Genomic DNA, 12,817 nt, shown 5'->3' on the forward strand with positions numbered 1-12,817 from the left:
CACAGTGAAATCGAGCACGTGACCGCCCCGGGATTATTTGATCTTTATATAACTTGTGGAATGGAGGTTCTGCATCATGTTGCTATGCAACAGTGCTATTTGACCCAGGAATTGTTCTTGTTCCATAGATACAGTCACATGATCGCTTTTGTCATCCAACCCGGAAGTAGTTTGCAAAAAAGTATTTTTAACATAAAACCACATTTAAAATTTTATATATCTGTGAAGAGTCTGCATTTTATTTTTATTAGTATAGTTTATGTCCATGTATATATATGTTTTGTGGAGAAAGGGAGCTAATTGAGATGAATGGATTGAACAAGTGCGGGCTTATTAGCAGCCATTAAGGGTATAAATATGAAGCTTTTAACACTGCCAGATCACCTTTGAATAAGCTGCAGGTTCTGCAGCGAAACGCGTCAGGTGTTATTCCAGATTGTCCACCACTCTTTTGGGCACTGCTCTTGCCATATCCGGACCTTTATTGGACTTCCACAACCTTGTGCAGACGCAATTTTGATGAATATCATCACCAACTGGCACCACTATCCATCTACTCAGCACTAAGGTACCGCAAATCTGGTGAGGATTCAGGTCCCCAGCGACCCTACCCAACCAAAAGGGACTTCATTTCTGGGACTTCTTCCTCCAGCGGCTTTCACAGTGGTAATTTTATCAAAGGACATCAGCCCTCCAGTTATTCATCTGCACTCATTTATTACATAGTCCAACAAAATGAAGGAACGGACATCATCACCATAGCAGCCTTTGTGGTGGTTCTGGTTGTTTTCAACTTTTTAATCAATTTTCAGTATACTATTTGTATTGTCAATTGTTTTATTAAATTTAATGTTTTTCCACCTTCAATCCATTCATCTCCACAAGCTTTTTTAAGGTACATTTATTTATTTTTTTACCATAAATTTTTTATTGAAGCAATACATGTTATACATACATAAATGTTCCATATGTTTCAAGTCTTTGGTAGTAGGGTATTATAAGGAAATAGAACAAGAAAGTATAGTTGAGTCCTTAATCAAGGGATATATCTGTTATAAGCAATCAATAGCATCACAATTGTAAGTAACATGACCTCTGAAGATCATCTGATTTACGGATCTGAAATTCAACTCAGTCGACTGACCCATATATATATTTTCGAACATAAGAAAAGAAAGAAATTAAAATAATAAGAAAAAAAAAATATATACACATACGTATATATACACATATGTGTAATGCCCGTGCCGTACCCGATTTCCCGCCCACAGTGCCCCGTATGTCAATTAACTTTTAAAGCACAATTGGCGGATCTCCCGCAGCCATTCTAGTTAGAAACCATTCTGTGTTGGACAACGAGTCGTGGAGCTGTTTCCTAACCGTCGTTGTCAAGGTCATTCTATAACTCTCCCAAACCTCAAAGAAATTGTGTATCGGTGTCTTTTTTCCAGCAGGACACTTATCCATTCCATCCTAAAAAGGTAGAATAATTTGGCTTTAAATAATGATAGAGTTGGTGGATCCTTCGCTATCCACACCTGCAGGATGGCTTTTCTAGCCGCCAAACTGACTGCCAGCAACAGTTTTTTACTGCCCAAAGAGAGGCGCTGATTCGGTGGTATAATACCAAAGAGCGCCCACTCCGGAGACAACCACCAATAATTTACCAGATTGGCCGTCAAGTAGTTTCGTATCTGAATCCAAAACTGTCTGATTAAAGGACATGTCCACAGGCAGTGAAGCATATCCGCCTGAGGAGTGCCACATTTCCAACATGCATGTGTGTCAGCAAGTCCTATCAAGTGTCGTCTATGGGGCGATAGATAAGTCCTATGCAAAATATTGAGAGACATTTCTTTATATCTAGAAGAGGGAAATAATTTGTAGGTTTTAACATGTGCCGCCATTATGTCTGTAATTTCAACATTCGGGAGACAATCCCTCCAAGACATAACACCTCCCGAACCCCTCGAGTAATCTAGGACGTTCCGAAAGCACCCATACGCAGTCGAGATTGCCTTCTTAACCCTAGGGGTTTGTTTCAACATTTTATCCATCGGATTATCCCAGTCCCCAGGTGAAAAACATCTAATAGTGGACGAAATATAGCGTTGAGCCAAAAGAAAGGCCACAGGAAAGGCCCTCAGAGTTGGGTATTTAGTAGTGGCCTCCTGGAACGTGAGCGGCCTCGAGCCCCTCATGTCCACCAAATCACCAATCTTGGACCCCCCCCCCCCCCCCCCAGCCTCCATATATTAAATGGGTAGTGTGCTTTACCCTCTTGGAAGTCAGGATTAGCCATTAACGGAAGGTGTAATGACCTGTGGGCATTTAAATTTAGTTTATGTCGCATTTCTTTCCATAGTTTTTTTTATGTTCCACAGTAAGGGTTTCCCCTCAGCTCCTCGGACACCTCCCGATCATGCAGATGCAGAAATGTAATGAGATCCCCCTCCTGTATAAATTCTCTATCTATGTCTGTATTTGTGTATGTGTTATCATTTTGCATCCAGTCATGTAGGTAACGGAGTTGGGCCGCCTGGGAGTACCAGAGGACATTAGGTAAGTTAATTCCCCCATTCCCTACAGTCTGCTGTAATTTGATTAACGCTATGCGCGGTCTCCCTCCCTGCGAGATGAATCTCCTAAAGAGAAAGTTGAGACGTTGAACGTCTTTAGGTAGAAGTGTGTGTGGCATGGCTTGAATGAAGTACATCAGACGGGGGAATGAAATCATCTTGATCAAGCTAGCCCTCCCCAAATATGATAAAGGCATAGATTTCCAAGTCTCGAGTTCTGTTTCAATTGTTCGGATGGCCGAGGTAAAATTTAGGGCGTATAATCGCTGAGGCTTTCTCGATATTCGAATCCCCAAATATGTTATGTGATCTGAACTCCATTGTAATGGTAGATTCATCGCCCCCTGCTTCAAAAATGAACCATTTCCCAGTCTGAGTGCCACCGATTTTGCCCAGTTAACGTTGAAGCCTGAAACTTGACCATAAGCCTGTAGTAGATTAAATATATGGGTCAGTGAAGCCTCCGGATCAGAGATATATAGCAGAAGATCATCGGCAAAAGCAGTAAGTTTTAGGTTTCTTCGACCAACCTGGATTCCTTGAAACTGATTATCATTTAACAGCAAGCGATGTAAGGGATCTATGGCTAGATTGAACAGCAGGGGAGATAAGGGGCAACCCTGTCGCGTGCCACGATGCATCACCACCGGGCTGCTCATATAGCCATTAAGCAAAAGGGAGGTCGAGGGAGAATCATATAGGTAGCGAATAATTTCAATAAAGTCTTGATGGAACAGTCTACCTTCTAGGACCTTGAATAGATGGGGCCAGAATACTGTGTCGAAGGCCTTGGTGGTGTCTAAACTGAGGAGTATATTTCTGGATTGGGGCGATTGAGCAGACGCTACAACTGCCGCGATCGCCGCCCTAATTCCTTTAACCGAATGAGTATTGCGAACAAAGCCAAGTTGGTGGTTAGTTAAAGTGTGGGGGAGAATCACTTGTAGCCGGTCTGCTAGAATCTTAGTAAATAGTTTTATGTCGGTATTTAGCAACGTAATTGGCCTATAAGAGGACACCAATTGTGGGTCATGCGCAGGTTTAGGGATTAAAATAGTATGCGCTGTCGTGAAATGGTGGAAGGGGGAACGATGTTGTAAAAGACTATTGAACACTTCTAGCAGAGTCGGAACCAAATGGGGCTGGAGGATTTTGTAAAATTCATTAGAGAGGCCGTCCGGGCCTGGAGACTTGTGTAACTTTAGTTTGGACATTGCTGAGACCAATTCGTCTTCTGTAATAGTTCTCACTAGTAGATCCGACTGTGCAGTCGTGATTGGTGGTAATAAAGTATCTGGTAGGAGTGTGGTGTGGCCGGATTCGTTGAAGGGGAGATCAGAGTATAGGTCAGCAAAGTAAGATTCAAAATGATCTAATTTGGCCGGGGAGTTGGTAAGGAGTTGTCCCGAGGCTCGGTGTCTAACCGCTGTTATGAATTTGCGTGTCGTTTTTTTCCTAGCCATGGTTGCCAGTAGTCTACCGGATTTATTACCCCATCTGTAGTATTTGTGGGAAGAAAATACCACATCACGTTTTGCTTGCGCTAGTAAGTGGTCGTTTAAGAGTTGTTTAGCCTGTAAATAAAGCCGCAAGGACTCCTCAGTCTGTAGGGTAAGGTGGCGTTGCATTGTATCAGTTAATTCTGAGTGTAAGGTGGTATAAATCGCTAAGTTTTTCTTTTTCAATCTATGAACATACTCAATAATTTGACCCCTTAAGACTGCTTTTGCCGCACCCCAAAAAGTGTTCGGGCGGTCCCAATGCTCTAAGTTATCGTCTAAATAGTTGGCCCAACTTGTTATCAAAAATTTTCTAAAATCATCACAGTTATAGAGATAGCTTGGGAATCTCCAAATCCTAGAGCCCCCTGACTGAAGAGTTCTTTGCAGCGTCAATGTCACAGGAGCATGGTCTGATATCAGAATGTTGTGTATATCAGCTTTCATGACTCGCGTCACTAGGGAATCTGCAACCAATATGGAGTCAATCCTGGACCAGGAGCTGTGAACCCCGGAAAAGAAAGTAAATGATCTGTCAGAGGGATTGAGGAGACGCCAAACATCAGTAAGCTGAAGGGAGGTTTTCAGTGTTTGGAGATGTGTCCAAGAAGGGGAACCGGAAGTGCGTGGGATAGAGCGTTTATCAATAGTGGGATCATCAACTGTGTTCCAGTCACCTCCCAGGATAAGCTGAGAATTATCGCGTTGAAGCAGTTGAGAGCTAATTTCTTGGAAAAAGGTAGCTGTCTCGCCATTTGGTGCGTATACGTTAACCAGTGTGTATTTGTTACCCCAAATTTCTACATCCAAAATTAAATAACGTCCCTCCGGGTCAGCTACAGAGTTTAAAACAGTATAGTGTAGGTGTTTGCTAAATAGAATCGCCACCCCCCTAGTCTTCCTCGTGTTATCTGCAGAAACACATCTATCTAACCACGGTGCCCGAAGAGCAGAGGAGTCGCCCGCCATCCAGTGGGTTTCTTGGAGAAATATAATTTGAGGTCTAAACTGCTTCAGGTGTGTGACAACCCGCTTACGTTTTATCGGGGAGTTAAGGCCGCCCACATTCCAGGATATAATTTTAAAACAAGAATCTGCATTAGAGGTCTCTATCCTAGGATCCGTCATTGTCTATCAACCCACACCCACCCTAGGGTGATACTCCAGCGGAACTATCAGGTCACATCGTCATCCCCCTCCTTCCCAGCGAGCGGAGAGGAATAGACGAAACCACACAATGCCATTGAGCCCAGGAGCAGCTCGGGCGAGGAAGGCACGGCACGGGCAGAACAAAAAAGAATTAAATAAAAAAAACTCACATTGCTTCACATAACATTTTTCATTTTTTCCAAACCAAACTAAAAACCACGCAAGTGCTAAACCCTCCGGTAGCACTGGCGAGAAACCTATCGAAAAATATATGCAGCATTAGAATTCAAGCTGAGTAGCCTGTGAAGAGACCCAATGTCTCTCTCGTGTGGAGTTTAAACAGACTCTGACACAGGGTATTTAACAACATAACATTTAGTCTTGTTGTGGTGGATTCACCGGGTTCAACGTGTGTGTAACATGGGAGTGTGCAGTGGCGGGATCAGCAAAAATCAATGTGCGACCATTGTCATGTATGCGTAATTTAGCTGGATACATCAGTGCGAATCTGGTATTACTCTCATGTAGTATTTTACAAACATCCGAGAACTCCCTTCTCTTTTGTGCAACAGAGGCCGAGAAATCTTGGAAAATCAAAACACGTTTTCCCTGCACTACCATTTGCGGGAGTTTACGATAAGAGCGCAGCACATGTTACTTCATACGAAAGTCCATGAATTTCGCAATGACGGGCCTAGGCTTGTTTTCAACATCTGGTCGGATAGGTTAAATTCTATGCACCCTTTCTATGTGCGATAGAAATGGGGCGTCTGTGATTCCCAAGGCCTGAAATATATCAGACGTCACAAAATCTGACAACTGCCTGTCTTTAACTGATTCGGGGATGCCCACAAATCGTAGATTCGATCTTCTGTCCCTGTTTTCAAGCTCGTCTATTTTTGCCTGTAAGGTTTTAAGAGAGGAATCATGGGTGTCAGTGGAGCGCTGGAGTGTGTGTATCTGATCTTCCCCATCGCTAACCCGCTGTTCTAGTGAGTTGATCCGTGAGGTGTTATGGTCAATTTTTGTAAGTGTCGAATCAAGTAGTGTCTGTATCTGTTCAAGCCTTTTGTCAATTAAAGGGATATTCTCAAGTTTCTTGTCAATTTGGTGCATGAGGAGCCGAGAGAGCTCCTGGGCCATATGCATCAATGAGGGTTGATCAGGAAGCGTCTCCACTTCCAGAGTTTGGTCACGGGAGTTCCCCGCCTCTGGGGGCGAGGGGGGGTTAGGCTTCACCGCCGTGTTTTTGGATTTACTCATTCTTGTAGTGACTGAGGGCTGGGAAGATCTAACCGCTGGAGTTTTATGGACGAATTTGTCCATCCCCCGGTCCGTAGACCTTTAACTGTAACAAACTAGGGACTTCTATACCAACACACTACTGTATATGATAATAAGACACCTCACGGAAAGGTTTGAGTCAGATGATATGTCTGAGCTACTCAGCAGAAAAAAAAAACAGCAAAATTTAAGTAAACATTACTTTACACATAGTACAGATGTCGGTAAGAGGCATCAACTCGGTATGGTATACAAGTAGAAGCGTTACCGAGGCGGTGCACTTTGAAACCTCCAGATTAAAGCAGATGACAGAGCAAAACAATATTCAAACTATTGAGAAATATTTCAAATTTCCCCAAGTAAGGTGCTTTGTAAAAGGTAACAGTAGATTAATATAACCAGTTAGGCACCCTAACATTGGGTAGCCACCAGGTGGCGATATAACCTTAAAAGTTCCTGCTCAGGGAGAGCAGAGGCTTCAATAAGCAGATATACCAGTGACTTTTAAGGTAGTTACATATCTTCTTACTACTTACAGTGTTGACGGTGGGTAGACAGGAACAGAAAAAAGGAGAAAAAGAAAGGGGAGAGTTTAGCAAGAAACAGAAAAAAGAATAAAAGAGAGGCCTGGATTTCTTCACCCCCAGACAGACGAGCCTAAGCGGAAGGGAGAGGTTGTGCAGTCTGTTGAGGATAGGTATAGGGAAGTGCAGGAGAGGTTAGGAAGAGGAGTGTATTGAGCTGATATCACCCTTTGTAAAGGGGGGCTGTATAAGCTTCCCCTGTAAAAATGCAGTCTGGTAGTACGACCACGCAGCCAGTGTCCAGCAACCAGCAAGACTCCTCAGCAGCCACTCTCTCTTAGGGTAGCGTTCCCCACTTCAGAGTGTGTCCAAGGGCACTTCCTCACCTCTTGTTCCAGCCACTCACGAAGGGCCAGTCAATCCGACACAGGGCCTATCCCTGCACCCACCACCGTCGCACTGCACCCCGATTCAGGAGTCCAGATGGTTAACCAGGACCAGGGGGCAGGATAGGGAACTCAACACCCCGGACTTCAAGGAAAACAGCGGTCATCCGACAGATGGTATTCGGACACCGTGCAGCATGCCCTCCCTCCGCCTCCTCTGGTAGATGTCTCCCAGGATCCTCCGGCAATGCCTGACAGCGACTGCGCTCCCTGCCGCGTCACCCAGCTCTGTCCTAGGGCACCCCGACATAGACCCCACAGCAGGGGGGGAATCAAATCAGTGTCCTCCGCACCCGGGGCCGTCTTCGGTTCAGCACCACTCCGTCGCCAGTCGAGTCTTGACCCGCCGCTCGTTCCCGTTTCCCGGCACTGCCGCACAGCCTCGGAGTCAGGTGCGGGAGGGGGAGCCGAGTCAATGTCCTCCGCTCCAGGGGTCTCCTCCGGGTCAGCGCCACTCCGCCGCCAGCCAAAGCCCGTCCTATCGTTCAGTCCCGTCTCCGATCACTGCCGCACAGCCTTAAGAGCAGCAGCAAGGGGGACACGGGGGGGGGGGGCTTCTCCTCACGTCTAGGGGCAGCAGGGGCCAGCGAGCATCAGGGAGCAGAGGCCACAGCCCCGCCAGCAGCACACAGAGCCTTCGCACTGCCTCCCAACGGATGGGATAACCACAGAGGGCCGTAGGTAAGGTGTTAAACCCTCGTGTGCAGGTGGGGATGAGTGCTACCAGGCCTCCAGTTTTTCGCGCCAGGCGTCACACCGGCGGTCATGTAGGCCGTCTCTTTGAAGGCCAAACTACGGGGGCATACAGTCACGCTCCTACCCCTGCAGGGTCTTTCCAGGCTCCCTCTGTTGTAGGGATATTAGTAGAGGGTTTATCAAAAAGATAGGTGCCGGAGAGCAGGGGATGTTGGTGGATTTTCCACCTGCAGGCTGGAGCTCAGCTAAAAAGCAGCCATGCTGGATGGCCCGCCCACCGGAAGTTCCTTTAAGGTACATTTATACAAAAATGTATTATATATTTCTCATTTAAGCGCTGCTATCCTTTTCTTTGTTTGTTCATATTCAGTATACAGGACTGACTAACCCTGTCTTTATAGCAGCAGCTAAATTAGAACAGCACCCCATCTTTGCACCTGAATTTAACCTAGGTTAAACACTTTTTTTGCTTCAATGTAACGACAGTGGCTTACATAAACCAACAGGGCAGAATGAAGAGCAGAGCTGCAATGTCAGAGGTAACAAGAATCATCCTCTGAGCAGAAAAACACGCTTTGGCGCTGTCAGCAATCTTCATTCCGGGAGTAGACAACTGGGAAGCGGACTTCCTCAGCAGACACGATCTCCATCCAGGGGATTGGGGTCTCCATCCGGTGGTTTTCAAGGAGGTAACAGTTATTTGGGGTGTACCCCAAATAGACATGATGGCCTCTCCTCTCAACAAGAAGCTTCGGCGATATTGTTCCAGGTCGAGGGACCCGCAAGCAGTGGTGGTGGACGCCCTAGTGACTCCGTGGGTATTCCAGTCAGTGTACGTGTTTCCACCACACCCACTTATTCCAAGAGTGCTAAAGCTCATAAGGAGATCAAGGGTTCCAGCAATCCTCATTGCTCCAGACTGGCCAAGAAGGTCTTGGTACGCGGATCTTCTGGATCTACTGCTAGAAAAGCCAAGGCCTCTTCCTCTTCAGGAGGACCTGCTGCAGCAGGGGCCGTTCGCGTATCAAGACTTACCAGAGCTACGTTTGACGGCATGGAGGTTGATCGTCAGATACAAGCTTGGAGGGGCATTCTGAACAAGGTTATTCCTGCCCTGATACAGGCTAGGAAAGCAGTAACGTCTAAACAGTACCATCGTATTTGGAAAAAATATGTATCTTGGTGTGAGTCCAAGAAGTTTCCTACAGTGGAGTTTCAACTGGGACGGTTTCTCCTCTTCCTGCAAGCAGGCGTGGATATGGGCCTGAGGTTGGGATCTGTAAAGGTCCCAATTTCGTCCCTATCCATTTTCTTCCAGAAACAATTGGCTGCCCTCCCTGAGGTTCAGACTTTTTTGAAGGGAGTTCTGCACATCCAACCTCAATTTGTACTGCCTACAGCACCCAGGGATCTTAACGTGGTGTTGCAGTTCCTCCAGTCGGACTGGTTTGAGCCTCTACTGGAGGTTGAGGTCAAGTTTCTCACGTGGAAGGCTGTCACTTTGTTGGCCTTAGCTTCTGCTAGACATGTGTTGGAGTTGGGGGCTTTGTCCTGTAAAACCACATACTTGATCTTCCATGAAGATAGAGCTGAGCTCCGGACGCGTCCGCAGTTTCTTTGAAAGGTTGTGTCGGCATTTCATATCAACCAACCTATTGTGGTGCCAGTTGCGACTGACTCCTCAGTCTCATCAAAGTCCTTAGATGTTGTAAGGGCTCTAAAGATCTATGTGAGGAGGACTTCTCATCACAGAAAATCGGACTCTCTGTTTGTTCTGTATGATCCCAGGAAAATTGGGTGTCCTGCTTCTAAGCAGACGATTTCTCGCTGAATCAGGTTCACTATCCAGCATGCGTATTCTACGGCAGGCTTGCCGTATCCTACGTCTGTTAAGGCCCACTCTACTTGTAAGGTGGGTTCTTTCTGGGCGGCTGCCCGGGGTGTCTCTGCTTTACAACTCTGCCGAGCGGCTACTTGGTCGGGGTCGAACACATTTGCAAAGTTCTACAAGTTCGATACTTTGGCCTCTGAGGACCTTAAGTTTGGTCAATCAGTTCTGCAGGAGCCTCCATGCTTTCCCTCCCGTTCTGGGAGATTTGGTACATCCCCATGGTACTAATGTGGACCCCAGCATCCTCTAGGACGTAAAAGAAAATAGGATTTTTATTACCTACTGGTAAATCCTTTTCTCGTAGTCCATAGAGGATGCTGGGCACCCGCCCAGCGCTTCGTTTTCCTGCAGTGGTTATTTGGTTCAGTACAACTTTTTGTTTAGTTACGTACTGCATTGTTACTTGGTAAGTAATGTTTCAGTGGTTGCTGAGTTTCAAGCTGGTTAGCTTGTTTTGCCTTGTGTGTGAGCTGGTATGAATCTCACCACTATCTGTGTTAAATCCTTCTCTTGAAGATGTCCGTCTCCTCGGGCACAGTTTCTAGAATAATAAACTCTAAAAAACAACTTTACTATAGAATATCTGGAGAGCTCCCCTAGCTGTGAGCCGCTCCTCCGGTCACATTTTCTAAACTGAGTCTGGTAAGAGGGGCATAGAGGGAGGAGCCAGCCCACACTCTCAAACTCTTAAAGTGCCAATGGCTCCTAGTGGACCCATCTATACCCCATGGTACTAATAAGGACCCCAGCATCCTCTACGGACGACGAGAAAAGGATTTACCGATAGGTAATTAAAATCCTATTTTTACAGGCAGGCTGCTGGCAACAGTCTCCATGCTTCGTGGGACTTAGGGTGGGGGGAGTAGGATCCAACCCTTGAGGTTAATGGCCCCTATCTCCACTGACGGGACACTGAGCTCCTGAGGGTGATAATCGTTAGCCGCCTGAGGTGACCGCTCACTCCCGAAGCATGTCGCCACCCCCTAACAGAGCCAGAAGAAAGAAGAGTGGTGAATCTGATGCTGGAGTCCCGGTAAGCAGGTCCCCGGCGGGAATGGCGGCACAAGGGTGGGAGTGCAGCTCTGAGAGGCTGCGCTCCGGAAGGCTCAGCGGCACACAGTGTATGGCGCTGTGAGGGGCGTCCTGGGCCAGCGCGATACCCTACACTGTATAAAAATAGCTTTAAAGTTCTAACCCACTGTTTGCTACAAAAATTACCTCAGGCCAGTATAATCTCTAAGTGCGGGAAGACGCGCCATTACAGGGGCGGAGCTTCTCCTCAGAGCGGATCCAGCACTAACCAGTGCCATTTTCTCCCTGCAGACACACGCTGACAGGGAACGCTGTCCTCTACATAACTACACTGAGATAAAAGGTGTTATAAAATGGGGGAGTGATATTATGTTCTAGCTGCCCTGTTAAGGTTACGCTAGTCGGCGGGGTTTTCATCTTTATATAAGCCTATAAGGGCGCGCTGTGGCTGGCTTCTTGTGCTCTGTGACTCTCTGAAGATATTTTGGGGAGGGAAACTGTGTTGACATTTTCCTATGTATGTGTAATCCATTTTACCATGTTTAAGGGACTTTGTCCTGTACTGCAGAATGTATATCTTCTCCTGGGGAGTCTATACCATGCTCAAAACTGTACATATCTCAGGCTTTGGTGGCCTCCATAAGGTGTACTTTAAGAATATATCGCTTCCAATATATCCCATACTGGGTAGAAGCCAGAGTTTCGAAAAAAGTGGGGTTTCAAATCCCACTGCTGTTCCTCTCACCCCATCTACGTACCCTAGAAAGCGTACACTTGCCCATATAATGCATATATATGAGGGGTCCAACATATGTTTGGGGCTATTAGGGATGAGGAATGTTATTATATGTATATAATGAACGCCTTCCCACTGTGTAAGGCGTTGAACTCCTTATTTGGGAAAACCTGAGTACACCCAGATTTATTATCCACATTCCTATAGAGTGTCTAAATTGTCAAATATGGTTGTCTACAACCTCCATAAAGGCTGATCGCCTATTTTGAGACTAATCTCTAATACTGTACACTGCTGCAGGTGTGACTCGGAGACCCACTTTTGCGTACATCTCTGGGGCTATTGTAACGTGGTCAGGCTCCTTACTTGATGATTTAGATTCTATGTGTAGAAGTGACTTGTACATGTTTCTATGTCACATACAGGATTCTACAGGCTTCACGGCGAGACGCCATGAAGGAGATTGACCTGCATAATGCAGGAACCACTGCTCTAGTAGTTCCGACACGCAAGGGACGGTGGCTACACCAATAGACTGCGGATACAGAATCCGAGTAAGGTATGACAGGTCCGCCCTTCACAGGTAAGACCTTGTTGGGATGCACGGGATACGTGATTATCCATGTCAACTGCGGGTAAGTCGTATGTCTTCCTTCCACAGCTGTACAGACCAGGAAATTATATCCTACACCTACACTGCAATTCCTTCGAACATGATTCCACATATTCCTCCACTTCCTTTAGAGGATGTTTGGGAAATCCAGAAAACCTGCGCCGCCAGGTTCCCAGGGACGGATTTCAAATTCGGCCTTTTTCAAACCCTTCGGTTTGTCGGTGGACCTCACTGCCTGGGGATCAGGCAGGTGGGAGCGAGACTAAAGAGATTCAGTAACACATCTGGGCGATATACTGCCTAGACCCCTGGAAACAGTTGGGTTGCCCAGGGGTGCAGACTAGAATTTCTAGTATTCCCGCCTCAAA

The sequence above is a fragment of the Pseudophryne corroboree genome, chromosome 2 (assembly GCF_028390025.1).
Source record: "Pseudophryne corroboree isolate aPseCor3 chromosome 2, aPseCor3.hap2, whole genome shotgun sequence".
Taxonomy (NCBI): domain Eukaryota; kingdom Metazoa; phylum Chordata; class Amphibia; order Anura; family Myobatrachidae; genus Pseudophryne; species Pseudophryne corroboree.